Here is a 6,109-nt window from a genome sequence, read left to right as displayed (position 1 = left end):
GCATTGTATACACACACACACACACACACACACACACACATACTCACACAATGTACACACACTCATGCATGCACGTGTGCACACATGCACACACAGGCTTGTGTGCACACACACATGTGCACATACATGCACTCACACATGCACACACATACTTGTATGCACACACACATGCACTCATGTGCACACGTGTGCTTGGACACACACACTCATATGCATTTATGCACACACATGTGCACACATGCATGCATGCACATGCACACACATGCACACATGTGCATACACATGCACACATGCATGCACTCACATGCACACATGTGCATACACATGCATACATGCATGCACATGCACACACACTCATCCTCACATAATGTACACACATGTGCACATACACATGCACTCAGATGCATGCACACGCACACAGACATGCATACATGCATGCACGTGCACACATACATGTATACATGCATGCACATGCACACACATTCATCCTCACATAATGCACACACATGCACATACACGCTCACACTCATGCAAACATATGCACACACAAAGATGAACACAAAGCTGGGCAGTGGTGGTGCACGCCTTTAATCCCAGCACTTGGGAGGCAGAGGCAGGTGGATTTCTGATTTCGAGGCCATCCTGGTCTACCGAGTGAGTTCCAGGACAGCCAGGACTACACAGAGAAACCCTGTCTCGAAAAACCAAAAAACAACAACAACAACAAAAACAAAACAAAACAAAACAAAAAACAAAAAACAAAACAAAAAAAAAAAAAAAAAGAAAGAAAAAGAAAAAAAAAAAGATGAACACAAAGAAAATCAAATGGGCAAGGTGGGTGTAACTGTAATCCACGCACTCAGGAGCCTGTGGAAGGAGAATTGAGAGTCCCAGGCTAGCCTGGGCTACAGAACCATTCCTACTCCTCCAGCTGTGCTTTGACAGTGTGCAGTCCGTGGTTACTGTGTGCATAGCTCACACATAGAATGCATACACCTGCACAGACAGTGCTGACTGACAGAGCTACTGAAGATGGCCACGAAGCCTGAATCCATGCTGATGATAAAGCAAAGAAAAGGGGCTAGCGCAGGGCGGTGGTGGCGCATGCCTTTAATCCCAGCACTTGGGAGGCAGAGGCAGGCAGATTTCTGAGTTCGAGGCCAGCCTGGTCTACAGAGTGAGTGCCAGGATAGCCAGGGCTACACAGAGAAACCCTGTCTCGAAAAACCAAAAAAGAAAAAAAAAGAAAAAAAAGAAAAGGGGCTAGCTCAAGACCCCATGACATCTCAAACGCAGGGACCAGCAAAGTGCCAACTCCTTCCCCTGTGAATGCTATGAGATCAAAAGAAGATAGAGAGGTAGACGTTGCTCCTGGAGTGGAAGATGCTAAAGGAAGCAAATGTGTGGTCCAAGGCACAGGGAGCTGGCACCACAGTCCTCCAAGCTGACCGCACTTACCAAGTGCTAAGTCTTCCTAAGAACCTGATCCAGCCTTTGAGGTAGATCCAGTTACAAATTCTATTTTTTCAAAAGAATTGTTTATGTTATGTATATGAGTACACTGTCACTGTCTTCAGACACACCAGAAGAGGTCATCAGATCCCGTTACAGATGGTTGTGAGCCACCATGTGGATGCTGGGAATTGGACTCAGGACCTCTGGAAGAGCAGTCAGCTCTCTTAACCACTGAGCCATCTCTCCAGCCCCAAAATTTGATTTTTAATTGGTTAGTTAATGTCTGTGTGTGTAGTCAGCAGGAGCACATTGTGTGTGTGTGTGTGTGTGTGTGTGTGTGTGTTACCAGAGTCACTATATTCAAGGCAGTGAGTGTTGCAGGTTTTTGGACAAATTTTCCTGGCCACACTAAGTGGAGAGGCCATGATAAGGGACAGCCATCATTCGCAGTCCCTGCAGAAGTTCCCTGAAGACCTCCAAGGCTCTTGCAGTCTGTGCTCTGGTTTCTGCTGGCCGAGATCCACGCACAGGTGTGTGAAACACTGCCTCTCCCCACCCGGGGGTGGTGGGGGACCAATCTCAAGTGGAAAGTACAGCCTCTGATAGCTTCTTGACTCCTTCAGGTGCCGGCATACCCACACTCCAGTAAGGTCAAGGTCACATCTGCTGCACCCTCAAAGGATAAGGTTCTGCTTCCTGGAAATGCTTAAAAGAGCTGCATGCTGCCACGGCTAGGCACTCCCATAGGCTTGGCACCGAAGGCGGTGGACTTTGCCCCTGAAGGTCAACAACAGGTCTCCTGACAGTATTATGGACGTCATCGTCCCCACTTGACAGGATGAAGTGGACTCAGAGAAGTTAGATAATTTGTTCAAAGTCAAACAGCCTGAAAGTGATGGAGGCTGAAAGAGTGATGGGGTTGTACTGCAGGCCTGAGATCCCAGCACTTGGGAAGCTGAAGCAGGGGACTTGTGAGTTCCAAGTCAACCTGGGTTACAGAGTGAAACCGGGTCTGAAAACAAGGTGGGTGGGCAGGGGCTGGAAAGATGGCCCAGAAGTTTAAAAGCACTGTCCAAAGGACCCAGGTTCAATTCCCATACCCGTATGGCCTCTTCTGATCTCTGCAGGCACGAGGCATGCATGCTCTTGGCCCACATATATCCATTCAGGCAAAAGACCTTTTCTACATATAAAGTAAAACTAAGAAAAATAATGAAAAGGGAGGGAAAGGCTGGGAAGACACTTCAGTGAATAAAATAACTGCTTGCAAGCAAGAGGAACAGGGTTCAAATCTCCAGAGCTCATTCAATGCTGGGGGGCAGTGGGGGAGGGCATGATAGCCTTCTTGCAACTCACAGCCAGTTGGAGAAAGGGGATCCCCACCACCCAGCAACCTGGCTAGCTTGGCTATTCTATATCAGAGAGCTCTGGGCTCAATTGAGAGACCCTTGTAAATGAATAGAGAGAGACAGAGGAGGGAGACTGTCACCTCAGGCTTTCACATACAATTGCACACCCATACACGTGTATGTGTCCACTCCACTCACAGAAGAACACACACACACACACACACACACACACACACACACACAGAGTGGTGGTATGACACGCATGTGGTCCCGGCTATTTGGCAGGCTAATGTAGTCTCCAGTAAGCCTAGGAGTTAAAAAAAAAAAAAAAAAAAGTCCATCAACATAGTGAGGCCTCCATCTCCAAAATAAAGCCGAACATCCATCTTTCTCTAATTTTTGTTGCATACGCATGAACATTCAGTGAACAAAGCAATGTAAGCATGCAGAGGAGAAGACAGCAAAACAAACTCAGTTCTTGCCAATATTTCCCAATCTTCCTTCTTCCTTTGTTTCTTCTTCATTTTTTTTCTCCACATTGAACTTTTGGTTGTTTGTTTGTTGAGACAGGGTCTCAGTGTATCTCCAGGTGACTTGACACGCACGCAGCCAGGGATGATGATCTTTGACTTCTGATTGTCCCAATTCTACCTCTCAGGTTCTAGACTAGTAGGTACCTGGCACTGCAGCAGATGCAGGCTAATGGAACCCTCTTCCAGCGGGGTCACACCTCAGTCACGTCCTTTTCCTTTATTATTGCTGTGTAAGGGTATGTGTGTGTGAGACAGAGAGGGAGACAGAGAGAGGGGGTGAGAGGGAGGGAGAAAAAGGGAGGGAGGAAGGAAGAAAAGGGAGTGAGGGAGAAGGTAAGGGAGGGAAGGAAGAAGAGGAAGAGGAGGGAGGGGAAGGAGGGAGAGAGAAGAGGAAGGGGAGGGAAGAAGAGAGAGGGGGAAGGAGGGAGAAGAGGAAGGGGAGGGAGGAAGAGAGGGAGGGAGAAGAGGAAGGGGAGGGAGGAAGAGAGAGGGAGGAAGGGAGAAGAGGAAGGGGAGGGAGGAAGAGAGAGAGGGAGGGAAGGGGAAGAGGAAGGGGAGGGAGGAAGAGAGAGAGGGAGGGAGGGGGAAGAGGAAGGGGAGGGAGGAAGAGAGAGAGGGAGGGAAGGGGAAGAGGAAGGGGAGGGAGGAAGAGAGAGAGAGGGAGGGAAGGGGAAGAGGAAGGGAGAAGAGAAAGGGGAGGGAGGAAGAGAGAGAGGGAGGGAGGGGAAGAAGAAGGGGAGGGAGGGAGGGGGAAGAGGAAGGGGAGGGAGGAAGAGAGAGAGGGAGGGAGGAAGAGAAAGAGGGAGGGAGGGGGAAGAGAAAGGGGAGGGAGGGGGAAGAGAAAGGGGAGGGAGGAGAGAGAGAGGGAGGGAGGGGGAAGAGGAAGGGGAGGGAGGAGAGAGGGAGGGAGGAGGGAGATTGCACGTGTGCCACAGGACACATGTGGAGGTTGGAGGACAACTTTCTGGAGTTGGTTCTTTTCCTCCATCTTGTTCCTGCCTCTGTGTGATTCTCTGGTCTCCTCACTGCTCTTCCTGAGGTAGGAGTGCCTAGATTACAGAATTACAGACCCTTGCAGCCATATCTGGCTTTTTCACAGGCATCTAGGGATAGAACTGGGGTCCCCAGACTTGTGTGGTACCCACTGCCACCCTTGGTAGCTCTACTGCTTCCGTTTTTATCGACTGTTTAGTTTTTATTTGTACGCATGTGTGCGCGTCTGCCCATCTGTTCATGTACCAGGCACATGCAGGAGTCCGGCGGAGGCCAGAGGAGGATGCCAAATGCTCTGGACTGCGGTGAGGAGGAGGTTGTAGGAGGTTCATGGTGGGTGCTGGGAGTTGAACCTTGGTCCTCTGCAAGAGGGACAGTGTTCTTAGCCATTGGGATCCCCACTCCTCTTTAACTCAAGAACCTTTTTATTATGGGGTGGGGGGGAGGAAAAAATCATCTTCATTTCTAGTCTGATGGTTCAAAGGTACGAAGCCTACTCACTGTTGTTAAGGTTTCACCCCACACCTCTGAAATCCTCTCACTCCCTCCTAGCCACGGACAACTATTATAGCCGTAGTCTTGGAGGGGTTTTGCTTTTGTCTTTGTGAACCTGGGGAAAGAGCTCCCAGGCCCCACACGCTAGGCATGTCCTCTGTCACTGAGTTATACCACAGGACCCATTTATGCAATTTCAACAGATTTGATTAAGATCCTTCATATAGGATTCTACCAAATAGAATAGGCTAGCCCCCTCCCCCCAGCCCAGCCACACAGCTAACATTCCCATCAGAGATGCAAATGGTCCAGGGCTTGTCTAGTTCTCTCTCTCTCTCTCTCTCTCTCTCTCTCTCTCTCTCTCTCTCTCTCTGTCTCTCTCTCTCTCTTTCTTTCTCTGATTTTTCAAGACAGGGTTTCTCTGTGTAGCCCTGGCTGTCCTGGAACTCACTCTGTAGACCAGGCTGGCCTCGAACTCAGAAATCCGCCTGCCTCTGCCTCCCAAGTGCTGGGATCAAAGGCGTGCGCCACCACTGCCCAGCTCTTTTCCTGTTTTTTTTAATTTCTGAGGTTGGTCAAGAAGCTGGAAACAAAGTTGGGTCAAGTGGAAAATCAGGACCATTCCCAGGAGGAAAATAGGTCAGGACAAGGGTAGTTAAAAAAAAAAATCATGTGTTAGGAGCTGGAGAGATGGCTCAGTGGTTAAGAGCACTGACTGCTCTTCCAGAGGTCCTGAGTTCAATTCTCAGCAACCACATGGTGGTTCATAACCGTCTGTAATGGAATCTAGCACCCTCTTCTGGTGTGTCCAAAGACAGTGACAGTATACTTAATTATACAAGTAAATTAAATAAGCCTTTAAAAAAATAAAAAGAAAGTGTGTGTTACCACGGAAAACTTTTGGAGGTCAAAGGGTAACCCTATGGGGTCGGCTCCCCCTCCATCTTTGCGTGGGCTGTAGGGAGCTAACTCAGGTTACCAGGCCTGTGAAACAAGCACCCTTACCCATTGACACACTTGAGTCATTTAATGTTTTCAAGTTTTCATTTGGGCAAATGAGAGAATTCACAGAGTCAAAACGCTTGACATATCAGCCTGATGTGGCGGTGAGTCCAACCGCCACAAACCACAAAAGTTAAAAAAAAAAAAGGCTAACCAAAGAGGGTTTTGTTTTTTGAGATGGGATCCTTAACATGTAGACCAGGTTGGCTTTGAACTCACAGAAAGCTCTGATTACCTCTGTCTCCGGGAAGCCAGAACCAAAGATGTGTATCACCATGCCCT

This window comes from Arvicanthis niloticus, chromosome 24 (assembly GCF_011762505.2).
Source record: "Arvicanthis niloticus isolate mArvNil1 chromosome 24, mArvNil1.pat.X, whole genome shotgun sequence".
Taxonomy (NCBI): Eukaryota; Metazoa; Chordata; class Mammalia; order Rodentia; family Muridae; genus Arvicanthis; species Arvicanthis niloticus.
The sequence above is the reverse complement of the archived record's forward strand: the minus strand, read 5'-3'. Positions refer to the sequence as shown.